The sequence below is a fragment of the Drosophila willistoni genome, chromosome 3R (genome assembly GCF_018902025.1).
Source record: "Drosophila willistoni isolate 14030-0811.24 chromosome 3R, UCI_dwil_1.1, whole genome shotgun sequence".
NCBI lineage: Eukaryota > Metazoa > Arthropoda > Insecta > Diptera > Drosophilidae > Drosophila > Drosophila willistoni.
The window spans coordinates 4468646-4488507 of record NC_061086.1 but is presented as its reverse complement, the minus strand read 5'-3'; the positions used below and the strand labels follow the sequence as shown (position 1 = coordinate 4488507).

Here is a 19862-nt window from a genome sequence, read left to right as displayed (position 1 = left end):
TTGGCTAGCAACTTGTTGCCTTCTGCTAATACAGTGGCTTGGCCTTTTATGTTGAAGAAACATTGGCAATGCAATTAAGTCTCCCTGCAATTTGGTCAGTAATTGAATTGCATGTAACCAGGCAGCAAGAGCCATAACAAACAATTGCATTATTATGTAGCCACAGGGCAACAAACGGTTGCTATGTTGGTGTGGGTGTAAGTGGGTGGGTGTTTGGGTGGTTGACTGTGTGGGTTGATGGTTGTGCGCATAATGCGGAATATTAACAAAAAGTTTTTAATGCCTGGTCAAGCTGACTGGACTTAGGTAAATCATATATTTTTAATGGGCCATTTTCCAGGTTGGCAACAAAATAAAAACACATTAATTGGTTTAATGCCTTTTTCTCTCTCTTTTGCTTTTTGGTTGGGCCTAATTATCATGGCCAAAGGGCAAATTTTGTGGATTACAATTAAAAAACAGGCAAGTAAAACTTTTACGAGATATAAATTTTAAATATTTGCCTTTTGAATGTTTTTCGAATCTCTTTTTTGCTGTCTTTTGGTAGGACTTTAACTTAAGCTTTTACCTTTTAGCCACCTGTCTGCAGGTGTCGAAATCAACAGCTGGCCCAGACGAAAAGACTGCAACAGACCAAAAATTTGCAATAAAATTTGCATATAACTTGACTTCCTAATGGCAAGGCAAACTCTGGCCAACAGCCGTTCCATTTACAACATATTTGCTTATGCATCATCAACTATTCATTCAGAAGATTTATGGGTTAAAGCCGAAGTCACAGTGTCTCAAAAGAAGCTTAAGCAGTATTTGCAATTAACTTAAAGGTGTTATATATTCAAATTATGACGGGAAACATAAAAGAAGAATTCTACAAAATGATTTATGATAGAGGATTAATTGGACTTCTTAATTTTTAATAGATATCGTTTTCTTTATCTTTTGTTGTCTCATTTGTTTGAAGTGACTTCAATTAGTTGTCTACAATGAGCAATTTAAAATATTTTTTATCCTTAACAACATTTTGTTCGACCATTTTATTTTATGTTCCTAGTTTTTGTGCAACAATGTGTGAATTTATCACATGGGACTGTCAGCATTTATTTGGTATTTACTCAACAACATTTTGTTAGGCTCTTCGATAATTTTTATTGACATTGAAGTCAACCTTATGGGAAAGAGCACATAAGGTAGTTGGATTGTGTATATATGGATTGGTTTGGGATTTTGGATTTTGGTTTTGAACTGGATGTGAAATTTCATTTAATTTGATTGGACTCTGATGTGTATTGGCATGAATAATTGAATTTGCAGTACTTTGTTTGTGTGTGTGTGCTTGCAAGAAGTGTGTGTTTGACTAATTAGTTTATGTTGCTGTTTGCCTTTGGCATCGAATTCTGTATTAGCAAGTTGGATGAGAGGAAATGCTGTAATTGAAAACTGAATCGACATGTTGACAGGTTGATAATTATCTTGAAATTGCCAAAAAGTTGACTACCATCCAGAATATTTTTTTATGTTCTATTATTTTTTTTCAGGCGTCCAAGTGCAAAATCAGCCTGTCATGTGTAAATCTGTGTGAAAAGTGCAAAAAGCATAAAAGTCTAGGACGAAGGACGAGGAAGCAGAACTACAACGAGCAAATTGTCAAGTGAGCGCGACAATACTTATACACGCGCAACTTATCCGCACACACACACACACACACACACACACACCCATCAGATGTGGAAGTAAAATGCTGGCGATGAAATGAATAATGTATGCGTTGGTAGCATGCCTTCTCTCTCCTCCTTCACGTCGTTCTCTTACTGTCACCACACCTCACGCTTTTATGCACAAATTACCTGTCACTTGTGCTTATGTATGCGTGTGAACGTGTGTGTGTGTATATATGGCAGTGCAGCCACCCACTCATACATTTATATATTCGTTCTACATATGGCTGGAACCGTCTGTTTTTCATTTTTTTCGGGATGGTTTTTCGAAGGTGCAAAATGCGGGGTCCAGGACCAACACTTGTGGCAGCTGCTGTCCCATAAATCTGCACCTAGGAAAGTGGCTAAATTTATGGTCCACACTTGCTTCCTCTCTGCTCATCCTTTCGCTTCACCCACTCCTCTCACTCATTCTCTTTGTTTCTCTGGGCAACTGAGCATGCAAACGCTTAATTAACACGCAATCATCTCTAGCCGCCCTTCTTCTTGCCTTCACTCTGTCTCGTTACCCCCTCTAAACAGAATGAAAATCTTTATAAATACAAGCCAATTAAGTTAGCTGTCAATTGATATGAGAAATATACATACTACATTTTGCTACGATTAGTTTGCATTTCATATATAGTTGTATATATGCATAAGTGTGCGTGTGTGTGTATTTATCTGTATATGGAAGCGTGGTAAGTAGGCCCTAGCCTAGCTGGGGTTTTAAGTGGTGCTTTGCTGACGCCATAAATAACACTCAAGTTGGCCATTGGACTTAATCAACTTAATCATTGACAGCTGCCATGGTAAACTAACACCTGGCCGCACATTTGGTTAAGACCAGGAGCGTAATCAAGAGGGGGCTAGTACCTCATAAGCAAACACAACTTGAGTGCCAGGTTTCTGAAAGGAATATTCATAATATTTGCTGAGATTTCGAGGGGTTTTTCCATCCAAGATCAATCCATAAGAAAATAGTTTTGTTACGCCTCTGCATTTGTTTGGGCATTTGTGTTTTGTTTATTGCGGCCACCTGATGCCGATAAGCAGAAAGAGAGAGCCACTTGATACACAAATATTGAATATAACGCACACTTAACTAGCTAACTCTGACCCCGTCTAGTACTAGAGCTGACATGTAAATTGATTAAATCTAGGCATAGGCTTAAAGTCATTGCTTGGGTGATGGAAAACTTCATCTTCTTAAATTAAAGTCAGCAATCGTTTGCTGTTTTGCTGATTTTTCCTTTTTGAACTTTGTCAATTCATTTATTCAGACTAGAAAAAGGAAAGAAGAGAAAACTATTTTTTAATTTGCTTAACATATCAAAGGAACTCTTTCTTGGTATTTTATTTCCTATGAATTTCCATTTAGTGGCCCCGATGCGTATGCAACAGTTTTTATGCAATGTTATGCTGCCTGCTGCAAAAAATTGCATAATTCAATTAAAAGTTGACAAAGTAAGCAGCATTGGGGACGGCCAGTAGAGGAAGGGATTGGGAAGCAAGGCATTTGCCTGCAAAATATCAATGAAGAAAATTTAATTAAATGTTACACATACGCCGTGAGGCAACGATAAATGAAAGAAAAACTTGTTCTACAAGCGAAACGCTGAACAAATATGAATGAATATTAATGATTTAACGCCCGAAGGAGGAAGAGGCCTATATAAATCAGATATTACGAATGAATGTAATTAATTATGCAAACAATTATATGGCCAAAGAACCCTGGCTGAAATGTGGCACGTGCCACGTTCACCTAATGGTATTCCTATTGCTGACAAATTAATGAGAGCCTTGAAGCCTTAGCTAGCAATTGAATGCAAATCATTTATATTTATCATCACTGGTCGGTCAATGGCCCATCATGATTAATTCCGTTGACCTTTTTGTGTTTTTGTTTGTGATTGAAAGATTGAGACTGAGATTGGAAACGTGTATAAGGTTTCTGTCATAGACACATCACCTCAATGTGCTGCTGATGCTGATCCCCAATTCAATTCGGCTAAAAGCAACGAAAATCCCTTGAAAAATTAGCAAAACACGAAAGAGCAGACAAAAAAACTTTTGCTATATGCCAACGGAAAAATATAAACTTCTGAACAAAAACTGACGACAACTTTTCCTTTGCTTCTTGCTATTTTCTCCTTTCTTGTTGTCCTTGGAACCTGAGGCATAATGAAAGAGTCTGGTTGCAGCAATTGGAAATAAGCCAACAAGAATTTTAATAGCAAAAAATTGTTATAAATGCAATCAGCCAAGTGACAGCGGAAAGTTTATGGCTAAATGAGGAGCCAGTAAAAAGAGGAGTTTTGTAAAGAGGAGGCGGGCTGCGGAGGATAAAGGAAGGACAATCGACTATTTGAAGTCCTAACAGGCAATTGCCAAACGCTTCGTTGGCTATCAGTTCAATAGCAAAACTGAAATATGCACATAAAGTCGATGGAAAATTGGAAAAATTTACCATGAAAATTGTTGCTCACTTTTTGGATTTTTTTCTCTTCTTTTATGGGTAACGGAAGTATGAAAAAACATGTAAAAAGGTTCGATAGAAACAAATAGTTAAATTGAAATATTTGTATACTCTTTTAAATATAATATTAAAACGGGGAAAAATCTTACACTTTCCTAATAGTCATAACAATTAAAGAAATTGCTTAAAAAATTTAATATAGCTCTTTACTTTCATCTTCCCCACGACCTATTTTTACTAGAAGCAAGAAACAATCTCGATGATAATGTTGTCATACCCGTTTGCAATCTATTTAAATGCAAAGTTCTATCTTGGCAAGGTTTTTTTTTTTTTTTGGTTTTGTATGTAGCTTTTGACTTTGATAAACCTGGCAAACAGAAAACGGAAGCAATTATATATTCGATTTTTGCTTGTCTATGCTGTCTTCAACAGTCTGACCTCCAATAGAAGCCATTTGCACTTGTCGTGAACTGTTTTCACCAGCTATTTATGATAAAGGGGCCTCATCATAGTCATCATAGTCACCATTGGTCTTATCATAAAGAGAGAAACTGCAAACGATACAAAAGTTGAGGCTCTGTCTCTTCTTCCAGCACAGTTCACATGGCAAATTATAACAGTCTGCCAATTTGACAAGCATATCAATTGAATTTGTTTTTTTTTTATTTTGCTTCGTAGGAATCGCCCAACTTGATTGACCCCATAGATAAAATTACATTAACTTGCAGACAGCATGCGAATATATGTAGGTATATATAAATTGTATTTATTGTTATTAGAAGAACACAATTTCCTATCACAGTGCTACATATATATCCATAATAATATTCCATGTTGAATGTTTATGAAGACGAAAATGCTGATGATGATGCGGCTAATTGGATGTCAATTGCTGTTGCTATTGTGATGAGGAGTTAAATGGTTTTATTGTGTTAATTTCTGAACTAAATTTCCTTTCTACTTGTCTAGGAATCCAAAACAATAACAACTACAACTACTGGTTTGAAGTTAGTTTATAAGGCTAAAATAAGTAGACTTTCAGTCAACTTGGTTGAACAAGCTTGTTCTCTTAAGTTTCAACTGTCTCTTAACTAGCACTCTCTCTTAAGTATTAGAATATAGGGATATTTTTTGCATATGGCTTTGAATTATGTTATTTATGAATGAAACATTTCAAACTTGTAATTCGGCGGCCTATGTCAAACTTTATGTGAAAATTACCATTTCCATCATAAATCAAAGTAGATACTTTTAGTAGGTGGCAACAAGTTGTTGTTTGACTTTAAGAAAAATATTTTACTCAATTTTTTGTTTTATTTTTCTTAACAATCGCCAAACATCAACAAAACTGAACGTGAACGAAAGAAAAGTATTTACACAACTCGTCAGCATATATTAGCTTTTCTTAAAGACAGTTTTAAACACAAATAGAAAATAAAAGAAATTCCTTGCCTTCTCTCTAAGCGTGCTCTTCACTTTGTTGGCTTTTACTTTTATGTCTTGTACAGTTGCAGCTGTTGGAGGTAGTAAATTATTGAGGCGTGTGGGACGTGCACAAATTTGACAACATGGAAAAAATGAGCAAATAGCGAGTATGAACAAAGGAAAATTTGTTCACGTTCACCCCTTTTTATCGCCTTGCACGACATGGCGTATACGCAATTACGCATAAGGACATAGGCCGACACTCTATTACAGCACTCCCGACACACAAAAACACATCCACACAAACATTAAATGCTGCTGCTGACCACCGTCTAGTCGAGTGAGTGCAAATTAAATGTCAACAATGCCATTGGACCAAACAATTATTATTAAGCCTAATAATGAATGACCAAGCAAGAGACGGACAAATAGTAAAGTGAGGTAAGTGGACTGGGTTTAGCGGTAGGGAAAAAGTGGTCGTAAAAATTCCACAATGCTGATTTTAATATAGCTTTAATGGTGGCCATAAAAAAGCAACGAGTTGATGATGTCCACCAACATGTCACACTTTATATTCCAATGTAAGAGTTCATTTTATTTATAGGTGCAAACAGCATCGAAACAATGTTACTCTAGGATTATTTTAGACTTTGTTTGAAAAAATTAATTAGACAACCATTAAAATAACAACTTTGTCGTTGTCTTGATCGGTTTGTAGGCTGTTAATCGTTTTCTTAATAGTTTTAATCAATCTTATGTTTAAATCGAATACTTTAATCGAAAATCCAAGATGTGAAGTTTTTAAAACGTTCAAGCATAACAAAGGAAGTTAATATAAAATTACCTGCTTAATCAAGCTAAATTATTATTTTCTTTTGTTTATTTAATTCAAGTTTCTCTATAATCAGCATACCCTTTTTTGTTGAAAGTATTAGGCAAAGAGATTAATTTTGTTTGAATTTATTAACTTAAAATGGTAGCGTTAATTGAAAACCTCAAACTTTGGCCATTACAATTGGAATATTCATCATCATCATCACCTTCATTCTGTTGGGATAAACTCTCAAAATATTCATAAATTTATTGTGGGCAATGTGAAAGTCATTTAAAAAAGAATAAAAGTTTGCCAATAATAAAGTCCGAGACGGGTAAATAAACTGGTCAAGGTGAAATAAATGTAATTTTGTATTTTTTTCCTTCTGCACATTAAAGCTGAAGGGAAACGTTATTATATTTTTATATCCAATATCTGATTTGGCCACTATCAAAGCTCTCTGACATGTTAAGTTTTTAAAGGAAACTCGAAATGAGTTATGTGCCTGGCATGCAAACGAGTAAGAAGAGATGGGATGGAGGTGAGAAAAAGTTTTGGCTGGAGGATAAGAGGTGGAACTTTTGTTGGTATCCTGTGGGTGTGGGTGTGTGTGTGCCTGTATCTTTTGTTAGCCAGGAAGTGTAAGCATGTGGACAGGTGTTGAAACAAAACTGAACTGAAAGCAAGTTGCTGGCCAAGTTTTATTCTGTTTTTTTTTTGTGCTCTGCGGCAGGCAAATGGCTTGCCAATTTAATTAGTTCGCCGCCTTTTCGTGTTGTTGCCACAAACATACAAACAATCCGCCGTAAACAGATTTCAATTTATTTAAGCGAATTGTGTTAGAAAACACCTGAAAAGACTGAAAAAAGAACACATTTTCAGTGCCCCGAACCTGATTGAAGTCATTGAGAAAATTGGAATGAAATGTAATCAAGCAGATGGTTGCCATTTGCTTTATTTTCTTTCCTTTTCAACTTCGACGACTTTGTCTTTTCCTCGTTGGCTCTTTTCCCTTTTTTGCCCTGGTTTTTTCTGGTTGCTTTGTTTCAGGCGTTTTGGTTAAGCACTTTTGGTTAGCCGCAGCTGCAAAATTAAAGCGATTTTCATACAATTTTTCTTACCTTTTGTCGAATGAGCTGAAAAGTTTGCGGCGTGCGGCTTGCGGCTTTTAATGGGCTTTCCTCATTGCTTTTGCCCTCATACAGAAATTAAATTTCTTCACTTTCACTGCTTTGACAAACACAAAATGTGGGCGGCATTAACCACGCCCCACACTCCACATCATACAAAAACACACACAAAACACACGCATCCACAAGAAGTTGTCACATTGTTGTTTGTCAGGCACTGGGGTTTTAGCTAACAAAAAATATTTTCTTTGACCTGTGTAAACTTTTTGGGCATAGCTGAGGTCCAGCCAAAGGGTCAGTTGGCTTTTCAAAGGATTCGTGGTAAAAAAAAAAGTTAAGCAATAAAATATTTGCCGGAAAATAGAAGAGGAAAGCAAATTAAAAGGCATAAAAAGGAATATGTCAAGGATCAGGAGTTTAAGTATGGATAAATGAAAGTGAGGTTTTCAAATTTTTTATATGCCACAAGCTTGAGACTGAAACAAAAATTGTGGTATGCCTGGACAAAGGTTGGCTTAAAACTAACTTCAGGTTGAGGTAGCAAGAGGTAACAAAGATATTAAGTTGAGGTAGGGATGGAATAAAGTTTAATTGAACTAAGTTTTAAATTAGGCTATTAGAAAGATAAGTTGAAGTAATATTTTGATTGCGCGAATAGTAAAATGGATTTAACCTTCGTGAACTGTGGCCAGTACTTTTTTTTTTTATTTAGATTGTTCCCTGTCTATGGAACATGCATAAATAAATTCCTGTTATTTTCGTGCTTTTTTGTCATAGTTGAACCCTAAATGAACTTACTCGGATAAAACACCCAGAAAGCTCAAATTGTAGAAAAGCTCAATAAAGTTCGATTTGGATTGTAACTGGCCTAGTAACTTTTAAAAGTCTCGCACAAAGTTAAGCATATTCAAATTAACCATAAAAAGCTTAAGCTACACAATAATCAAAAATTATTATGCAAATAATTTATTGAACAGTAACAAGGCCATAAGAAGGTCAACTTAAGCCACAAAGAAAACTAGAAATATAAGAAATGTTATGCTTTTGCTATCGGCTTATTCCAACGATGTTTTGTCTTTTTTTTTGGAATTCCCAAGTAATTATTAATGACTCGATGGCCCACAGCACGTTAACTGTTTTTCGGTGTTGTCTTGTTAATTTGCCAGTCATGTAAAAGTAAATACTGTCTATACCTTTGTTCAATAGATTGAAGGAAACCCTGTGAACTTTTCATAATTAAATTCCTATTAACTGCACGAGGGAAGCCGCATAATGGGAGTCCTTTTATAATGGCACGGCAGGCCAATGAAATGTGAAAAGAAAAAATTCAAGCAAACTCTTGATGACAATGGCAATCAAATTATAAACATAATGGTAGCTACAAGGCACAGAACCGCAGGGGAAAACGGAAACACAGAACGGTAGGAAAGAATTCATTCATAAATTGATTTGCGGTGGAAGAACTCTATGCACGTGTGGACTTGAAAGCTTTCAACACAGCCTATGCAGTGCCGAACTCTATGGAGAGTAAATAGAAAATCCGAGGTTTAGTTTAGGTTCAAAAGTTGAGATTTTTATTTATTTTAGATGTTACCTTGCAAAATGGCAATTCATTTGGTATGTCTAAGCATGACCGTGAAAAAAATAATCGGCGGCTCTGTTAACTTAGTTGTAAAGCAATCAATTACTTAATAATCCGCTATGTCAAAACTTTGCATAAACAACTACTACAAGGGCTAGGAGACAAGGAGAGGAAGAGTAAAAGCCGCCCGGCAAAATTGGTGAAATGGAGCAATAACAAAAATCAGCTGTTCAACGAGCTCATTTTTGGCCATCTCTCTCTTGCTCGCCGTTTGTAAAACACACTCTCTTTGACTCTCTCGGAAAGCTCGCTTTGAAGCGGGTCAACGCTGCGTATGCGTTACATTTCACTTTCGTTGCCGACAAAGGCGAAAGCGAAGGATAACAGAACGGCAACGACAATGGTAGCGGTAACGGCTGCTGCGACTCAAGTCAAGTTCGTTTCAATTTCATTTTCAGTTTCCGTGCAAATACCGAAGCGTTAGGTTGCTTGTTTTCTCCCAGATGGTAGATGATGTCCCTACAACAACTGCTCATCCAACAAATATTGGTCTCCAAAAAATCGTGCGCGCTTTCGAATTCGATTTCTGCTATCTAGTTAATGCCTAGCCGAATTGTGCAAGAGTGGACCAAGTATTTAATACCGTCGGCTTATTCGTGTGGGTGTGTGTAAGTGTATGTGCCGTTCCTAGTGTGTTTAAGGCTTTAACATTTTGCAGACTTGGCGTGCGTGCAAGCGTAAGATTTTTATGAATGAACTCAAGCAGCGTCGGCAGCGGGTTTTTTTTGGTGTGATGTCGCTGTCGATATGGATGTGAATGTGGCTGTGGCTGGGGATACGAATTTGGATTGTGTGGTCTAAAGAAGGCCAGGCGTGCCATGCATATCAATAGAATTTCCCCATTACCATTCACTTTCGCTTCGTTTCTGTGTTAATGAGCCTGCCTACATAAGTAAAAACACACATACATACTTATTTTGTTTGCCATTGAGTAAAAACGAACTGATTAGCGCTGAGAAATATATGTGAAACATTTACTGAATTTAAGCTCTTCAAGTTGATTTAAAACTGTCTCCCATCAGAAGATAAAAATACAAACACTGATAATTGCCTAGGTTTATAGAGCAATAATAGTTTTGGTTGTTTAATATATGTTCATCAGTTACAATTTAATTTCTTTACGAAAAAACAAACAAAAAAATAGTTTAAATAAACAGAACTTTTCTTTAATTCAATTTGAAATTCCCAAATTTAAACTCGTTTCAAAAGATTTTGTTTAAATTCCTAAACATTATAAAATTAATTCAATTGATTTTTCCTGTAAAAGCTATCACTTTTTAAAATAGAAGATAAATTTAGTAAAAAAAAAAACAGTTTTAAAAGAGAAAAACACAAAAGTATTCAAGTTTTCAGGAGCTTCACACGCACACATACTGTCATTGTGGGCAGATCAATTTGAGCACCTACCTCCCGCACCTAGGATAAAAGTATTGCTTACTTCTATATAAACAACAACCACATGTCGACCGCAACAAGCGTCGCCATGGCCGCCATTAAAAGAAGACACAAGTCAGCCAACTGACGCCTGCTTACATTACGCGTAAAGCATACCAAATTACCGCCAACAAGCAGCCACATCAACATCACATCGACAACTTCAGCCTTTGGGGGCCTGACCCAGCCCTCAGGGCTTAGGCCTCACACTTGGGCTCAGCTTAATTGCCGAATATTTGTGAGCTTTTAAAAATGTTTCGTGTGGGTCGATTTTTCATTTTTCTCGTTTACGTGCAGGCATGAAATTTAAGATAATTTCATGATGATGATCGTGATGATGAGAAGGAGAACTCGGTAGGGGCTCCTTGCTTGTTTCTACAGTTACCAAAGCCTAAATACAAGTCAAAGTCAAATGGTCGAAGCGATTTAATTGCCTTAGGCCGAAAGGATTTCCTGCTGCCGAAGAGTGTGTTGTGAGTCGTCTGTCACTCCCCTCACTCTTACTTTATCTCTGTCCTATGTATGTGCGTGTGGACGTAACGTAAAGTGTGCGCGTGTTGCAGACAGACCAAAGGACCTCAAGTAGGCTCAATCTTAGAGGCCAGACAAATCGACAGACGTCAAATCGGCTTACTGGCCACACAGCAGCAGCATTAGACAGGCGGTTTTCTCACTCTCCGTGCGTCCCATTGGCATTTGTCTGTATGTGCGTGTCTGGCCTGATGGCAACATCAAGCAGTGCCCCGGTAAGTAGGCTATACGAATTTATACACAACATGTGTTACTCATACGCCCTGTTGTCCAAAGCGATTTCTCTCTCTGTGTCTCTCACATTGCCTTTTTAAACTGACAATTTTTGCAACATATTGAAGATTTGGTGACGTAAATCACTTACTTTTTATCCAAATAAACTCCCTCATCAACTGATAAGGCGAACAAATTGATATTGAAATAAAATGAAAGGAAAGAATAAAGAATAAAAACACCAACAGAAAAAGGGAGACATGCGCCAAATGAAGCGACAAAGTCACACAAAAGTCGTACAGAGACAAATTTTTTAACAAACAACAAATGTGACAACCCCATGAGAAGCTCAGCTAAAAGCTGAGTGTGGCAACAACAAGCAGGCAAAACGTATACAAGAGCATTGTGTGAAAAATGTGACAAACTAAGTGGAAAGGTTAATAGAATACTTTTTACTGTCTTCTCCTTTCTCGTTTCACTCTCCGTACTCAATCTGTGGCTGTGTGAATGTGTTTGTATATGACAGACAAACAATTTGCATGCCACTTGGCAGTTAATAATGAATGAGAAAAGGACTCTAATAGTGAGACTCAGTGGACAAGTGATTGAAAGAAAATAACTAGCCTTCAAATGGTCTGACAAACTCTACTAAGTTTCAATGTCGAATGACAGCAATGACTTTAGTTTGTCACATACAAGTTTAGTTTAGTAAGTATACTTGTAGAAGCCAATAGCTAAATTACCATAAATACTCGATTTTCGAGCGAAACTTAAGCCATTTCAATTCATTTCTAGCTACGAACTCTTAAAGCTAACGAAACTGTCAAACCCAAAAACTTAAACTATTTAATTCTCTAGTCGAAATCCTCTACGGGCACAAGGCGAATGCGCACAACTAAACTTTTTGGCTGTTTGTCGTATCTATTCCAAACTTTGCAGTTTGTCACATACAAGGCATAAATCTACAAGCGCACAGACATTCGCACGCAGCAGCAGAGTTAAAACGAAAGAGCAAGAGAGCCTATCAACATGCAACAGCGACAAAGTTTTTTGGGTGGCTAAACCATTTTCGGGGTTTCTTTTTGTTTTCTCCTCTCGTTTTTTGCCACTTTCGAAGGCAAATTCCTTTAGAGGAACCTGTCAAAAAGTCAAGTAAAACATTTTGTTATTTTCTACGACCTCTTACAACTTCCGCACAGAGAGTTTTACTTGTGTTTCATGTTAAAGGACATATGCTTGACGTGGTTTCCATTATACCGAACATATGAGAAATGGCAGACTTTCTCATGTCATTAGACACAAAATGAGCAAACAATCAATGCCTCATTGTTTACTTTCTTTTACAATTCAGCTTTTGTTCTTACTCTGTATATCTGAATGTATTTCCAAGGCTTTTCACAGAAAATGTTAATCAAATGTGTCATGGGATACATGCAAAACAATGGACCATCTGCCAATATACATATACATATACATATACATATACATATATGTATATACAAACGTGTCGGTATATGTGGATGGGTGCATTGTTTGCGAGTGTTAAGTAAATTTATGTCAGTCTATTATGCTCATTCAAAGCATTCAAGAGGGGTTACCCCAATTAAGGAATATCTCAATTCTCACAGCATCGCATAAATGTTTTGGGTACAGTTCTGATGACCCCTTTTTCAAAATAGCATCCACCTAACAGGAAAAAATAAGGATGAAAAAAAAGGTAAAGTGCTTTTAAAACTCAACCAAATAATAAACCAGAGGGCCGGGACTAACTTAGACCGCGTCAAAGTTTGTATACCCTTGCAAGTTTTTTGTTACTCTTTCCGTACATATGGCCTTAAACTGGAAACCGTTTTACCTAATAAGTCCAATGTTTACGAAAGAACGGCTTACAATCTTAGCATAGGAAATAACGAAGAAAGTGACAAAAGTCACTGTTTTCCACCGTCGATCGTATCTATGGGAGCTATATGGTATAGTCACCCGATCTTGATTAAATTTAGCACAGTCATTAATAGCTATGTTTTTATGACATTCTCGTTAAAAGTAATAAGATTATTAAGAAAAGTCACTGTTTTCGATGGGAGCTATATGATATAGTCAATAGCTCAGAAAATAACGAAGCTATTGAGAAAAGTTTTTGTGACTTTGCCGTTTGTATGGGAGGTATATGATATAGTGATCCGATCCGGCTGAATCCGAGATATACAAAATGTGCAGTATACATAAGCCTACATGCAATTTAACTCTGTAGCTCTTATGGTGTAGGAGCAGTTTGTTGTTTGTTGCATGTGGACATACGGAAGGACGGACAAACATGGCTATATGAACTCGTCTCGTCGTGCTGATCAAGATATATATTCTTTATATGGTCGGAGATGCTTCCTTTTACGCGTTGCACACTTCTGACCATTAATATACCCTTGTTGCAATGGTATAAAAATAGTAATCAATTGTACCACAACCATAAGACGAGAATTAAAATACTCTTTAAAGGAATTCGCCCTAAAAAGTATGCTACACAAGTACAAGTATCATTGTGAAATTGACTGAGATAACACTTCAATAGATTGAAATGAAAGGGGATACAAATTCTAAATGATAAATGACTTTCTAGGATATAAAAACTATTATTATATACAAATGAGCGTGTTCTGTTCACTTGGGGCAGATGCATTCAATAATTCCATTGATAAAGAATAAAGAAGTCTCAATTAGTATAACGGGTTAGTTTATCAAAATGGACACAAAATAAAGCATTATAACTTCGTTGAATCTAACTCTAAAAACCTTCAGAGCTCTTTTTTCAAATTGTTAAACCCAAATCCCAAAAATGAATCCCATCCTTTGGCAATCTGAAAAAAAACTCGTTGCTCAAATCAAAAACCCTTGGAATGCTAATGATATGAAATGGTGGGCGTGGCACCTCTCTTTTAGTTTCTTTTCTTTTTATTCTTATTCAGCTTGACTTGCTTTTCATTTGACCTAAGCAGATTTCCGCACAAAAATTATGTTAATTTATGATGCTTATTTTCCTTTTTTTCAGCCACAATATTTTCTGCTCTCCTTTGGCAAGAATTTTCTTAATTATTTCTTTGGGACTTTTAACCCAAACCTTTTAAAATAAAATGAACAAAAACAAAATGAAACCAAAAGCTTGCAATATGCGTGAGGTTTTTGTTAAAATTGTTTTTAATTTTGTATGCCTTCGTTTTGTGTGTTGCTTAAATATTTATCTGTGTATAAATGGGGCATGCGGTATTTTCCATGCTCCGTGAGTATATCAGAAAGAGGGGAGGGGGAGACGTAAAACATCATAATATTCAATGTTTATTTGACAGTTTATTTATGGTCAAAAAGGAAAAAACCAAATATATGTAAATGGTGGGATTAAATTTTTTAAATATAGATTTTTATTTTATATTCATAGAGATAATCCTAAAATTTTTTCTTGTTTATTTTAAGTGTGTGTGTGTGTGTAACTAAATGCACTTAAAGCACTTAAATGTAATACTTAAAACTAACGAATCGGGAATAATTTATCAAATGATAAACAATAAAAAATAACACAAGAGATATTAAATACATGAAGAGACATTCACAACGAATAGCAATTTGTGGTCATTGAGCATTAAAATAGAGAAATACATTTAAAAAAAATGTGAAGCACTTGGGCAGAGTAAAATTTTAAGTGTTATATAATATGCTAACTTTCGTTGATCCAATGTCACTCTTAAAAATAAACCAATTTGCAAAAACTTATAGGCCATGCTGGCGATTTTCAGTCTCTCAGCATCTTTGATATCACAATGTCTGCCTAATAATCATAACAAGAGATGTGAGCTCCGAATCCTTGATTCCATGATCTGGTCTACTTTTTGCTTGTGGTCCCTAAAATGTTGCATAAAAAATATGGGAATTAAAGTGCAGTGTGAAAAAAAAAGAAAATATATTTTTGCAAGTAAAAAGCAAAAATTGTTTTTATCCATTTTTGTTCTTCTTTTTTTTTGTTGACCTATATATCCAATTCATATTCGACAGTCAACTGCATCTAATTGAATGCCTTGCACTTTGTTTACTTCAGACACACATACACACACATTATCACACCATACACACACACATCAATTGCAATCTACGTTAAAGCCATATTAAGGAAAACTGAATGGAATTGAATAAGAACAACAACAAAACGGGGGCAAAGAAAACGCATACACATGAATAGTTGAGCAGGGTGATTGAGGGCACAAAGGGGATCGACTGTGTATGATGTTAGCGGGTTGGGTGGGTGGTGAATGCGTAAACAGTCAACAGACGCTACTGCAACTGCAACGAAATGTGGCGGCAGTCGGAGCAGATGATAGAGCAGACGGCGAAAAGTGGAACGGAAGGAAGCAAAGCAAAATTTTCGCAAAATAAAATGTCGCTGTAAACAGCAAAGAAGAGCAAAACAAAAAAACTGGCAACTTGAGGTTAGCTTTATCTACATTGCAAGTATCCATACACTTAAAAATGCTCTTTGCCTTATCAGATTTTGGTTAAAATTTTTTGAAGCTAAGCTATGCAAAACCTTTCTAAGATATAACGTTCAATTTAATAGCTTAAAACACTTAAACAGATATTATATGACTATTTCTACATTATGGCACATAACTATTTTAACAAGGGAATCATCTGATAGCCAAAAATCCAGATCATAGGGCAAATGTTTGTTTGCTTTATGCAGACAGCTGAGATAACTTAAGCATGACTTTCTCTATTCTATTTCTACTGGCAAAAATCTGCTTCAAATATTTTAACTTTTGCAGCTAGAAAAAGAATCATTAACCATAACAGACAGGCAAAAAACAAATAAAAGAGAACTGAAAAAACAAGCCGAGGCTAGCCGCAAGAAATGAACAAAACAAAACCCAAGAAAACTTAAATTTATTTCGATTCCCGTCCTTTCCCACGCATTCGACTCCATGTTCATTTCGTTCTCTTGCTTTGCCCACAAAACAGCTTGGCTTATTTATCTTGTTTTTTTTTTTGTGTTTTTGTGATTTAAATTCAACTTATTACAATAACAAAGCAAATGCAATTGCAAAAACACAACATCAACTATGATTATCATCATATAGACAATTTGTGCTGCAATTTATTGTAAATTTGTGATAAATTATGCCATTTATATTTATTTGCAGAGTGCCCAGCAAATGCATAAATTTTCCCTTTACGCAAATTAAATTCGAAGCAGAGACAAATTTAGTGCATAAACCAAAGTTTGAATTGACCCAAAATATGATTTAATATTTGGCATACATATGTAAATGCCCTTAATTTGTGATCAAATTGGAAAGTGGACATACACACACACAAACAACAACGCACACCTCCATTTGAGTGTGTATTACGCCTGCGGTCGTAAGGGCTGTAATTATGCTGAAATGCCGGTGGCGTATACGTAATGTGCAGAACAATTGCACAAAATGTGTGGCTTTTGGATTATTGGTTCTGCATTGAAAAAGCATTAAGTGATAAGTTAAATGGATTTCCCATTAAATCTCTGCATAATTAAAATGATACTCTTGTCATGAAGGCATTAAGTTTATTTAATTGATGAGCTCTTTTGGATGTTACCATAATTGAGGTCCCCTTTGTTCACTTGCAGTTCTCACAAAAATTTAAAATACTACAAATTTTAAGATGAGTATGTTACCCAAAATATCCACCTACTCCAGCAAATAAAATCTGGAAAGAAAAAAGAGAGCCAATAAAATTGGGGACGATAAATTACAAAAAATTAAAAGTACAATAATAATGTCAATATTATAAACCATAAACTTTTTAAATAAGAAGAATAAAGTAAGTAAATACTTACCCATTTACCCCAACAAGAGCAATTGATAGAAGGCCACAGTAGGTCAAGACGTTGCCGATATCTCATCTGCTGTTCCTTTAGTATGCCCAGCGACAGCTAAGAGTAAGATAATCGGTCTCTCGCCAAACACCTTTAACGTTCAAGGATCGCGTTTTTACTGACAATTGAGTGTAATCTATCTTTCTCCATAGCTTAGTGGTGATGTGGCTGAGAGAGGTAGAGCTGCGAAATTGTCCCCGTTTTTCGATAGAATTGGTGGTAAAAGGGAAGTAGAAATATTGAGAAGAGAGAGAAAGGGAGTGTTACGATGTTGTTTTTTTACTCGGAATTATTTATGCAGTAATGAATTTAAATGATGCGTCCCATTCCGGAAAAATGTGTATATTATGTTGAACAAATCTTTAATATTCTTACATAAATGAGATTTAAATATATTAAATTAATTAATTGCTCTTTGGATTTTCCTTTCTTGTGTGCTTTTGTGTAAATTTCTTTCCATTAACAGCTTCAAGAGGCTACTTTAATATTTGGGGCAAGTTTGCCGCTTTTTATGGTTTACATAACCCAATTCAACTAACGAATTCCATTTTGACTCCTGTGTGTATGCGTGTGTGCGCCTAGGCCAAATATCACACATTTAACCCTTTCGGGGTTCGTTTTCTTTTGGGCTTTTCCCTGTCATCCTTCTCAACGCGCACACACACACACACACACACACAAATCTCCAAAAGCAAATGAAAAGCAAAAAGGAAAAAGCATAAGAAGGCGGCAGGCATCAACAGAACTGACTTTTGTAAGGTTATTCTTTTAAAGACTTTTCCCAATTTCCTTCATTTGCGTTTTTGCCCCTGGTCTTCTCTATTTTTCCTCCCCGTCTCTTTTCTCTTTATTTTAGGTTCAGAGTTTTTTGTTGTTTAGTCCTTTTCATCCTAGTCCCAGGCTGTTTGTTTATGGCGTAATTGTTGGAAAATGGCATTTTCATCTGACTTTCTTGATTTTGCCTATGACTTTGGATCTGACTTTGACTTTTGGGAAATTATATTGTTTGCCCTTTGTTGTTGGTGTTGTTGTTGACTAAATGCTAAGCATTGCAAATTTTTGATTTGTTAAAAAGTTTTTAATTAAAAGCATTTATTTGCCCATGTTAATTTGCGTTAAATCCCTTTTCGTTTACGCGCTAATTAGCCTTCATTTAATGCTGCCTAATGTCTGGTGCCTTCGTCCACTTTTCATTAAGACCTGGCCAAATTGCTGACCACCACCAAATAAGCTACCTATCTAGTTGCTGTTCGACCTTGCCGTCTTTTTGCAGCACCTTCCCCTCCATCTCTTCTCTGGCATGCAATTAGTCTGTGTGCCTTCTTGGCCACCTGCGTTGACTGCATAAATCACAGATTCGAGTCCATTAATTTGCTACATGGACCATCGGCCTCCTTGCCAATTTTGCTAAATGCTTGGTAATTGCCATTGCCTTTGCTTGCCCATCTCTGTCCTACATTCTGAGATCTCCTGGCCAATTTGTGGCCATTATCATAATCATTGCTCATTAAATTATTGCTGCTTGTGATGAAATCTACTTAGCAATTCTTTGTGGCATTGAAATTAAGTTATTTATTGGCTTTTGAAATTGAAAACCAATTGTCATTAGGCAACTTCCATTAACCCTCTTAGCACTCTCTGCCTGTCTCTCTGCTTACCCCACTGCCAAAAAGTTTTTGAAAACTTTCTTTCAAAGTTAATTTCGTTAAAGGCAAATTGCATTGGGATAAGATACAAAAGTTTTTTCTTGGAATTTAGACAAGGCATTCCGATTCGTAGCATAAGTTAAAAAATATCTTTGAGATTCCAATTGAAATTTACTTTAAGAATCTTAAATGCCTAGGTTAGGTAGCAATGAAACCAATTGAAGAGGCGTCTTGACAATTTGTCTATCGAATTCTTGTGGGTTTTCCAGGCCGTTTGTTTTAATGTAATTATTAAAAGTCATGCAAACGAGTTCAGTGAACTCTCTAAGAACCATCAAAAACGTAGGAAAAATAGTGGAGTAAAGGCATAGAGAAAGACAGACGCATAGAGAGGAAAATATTAATGAGGCGACAGTTCTTTCGGGCCTGGTAGACGGCGCTAAGCTAAGCCAAAGTGCCGCCAAAAAGTCATAAACTTGTCACACACTTTGTAATCTTAAAATGCGGTTGGTTTCTTCCTATTACTCTTGCTGTAGTTCGTGTGTAACCGTCATCTCTTCATCATATCTTCATCATCATCTTCTTTGGACTTCATGCCACTGCCATCTTCCACTTGGCTGCCTGCCATCAGGATTGCGTGCAGATTTGCCCCAAAAATGGTAGAAAAAAAACACTAAAAGGCAAACCAGGAGAAAGCCAAATAGCAAAGAGAACGAAATTCATTAAGGCAGCCAGAGAAAACACTGGTGAGATTGTGGGTTTGGGCCTGGCCGCAATCTGCTGCCACTGCCGACTGTGCCAGGATATGCACATGTTTTATATATATTGTATATCTTATCGCTCTGCAATTTGTCAGTGTCGCAGTCAAATTAATTCATTAAAACTCATTCACTGGCATTATGGTTTACACATTAAGCCAACTAACAGCCAACAAAGCCGGCAAATTTATCTGCTG

General features: G+C 36.2%; 1 protein-coding gene across 1 annotated transcript in view; it reads left to right on the top strand.

Annotated features, from left to right (window-relative positions):
• The first annotated feature begins 10927 nt into the window (after positions 1 to 10927).
• Positions 10928 to 19862, top strand: part of LOC6650233 — a 71121-nt gene continuing 62186 nt past the window's right edge. The window contains exon 1 of the mRNA XM_002072817.4: positions 10928 to 11367. The gene's annotated coding sequence lies outside the window, so the exon portion shown is untranslated. The remainder of the gene's footprint in view (positions 11368 to 19862) is intronic.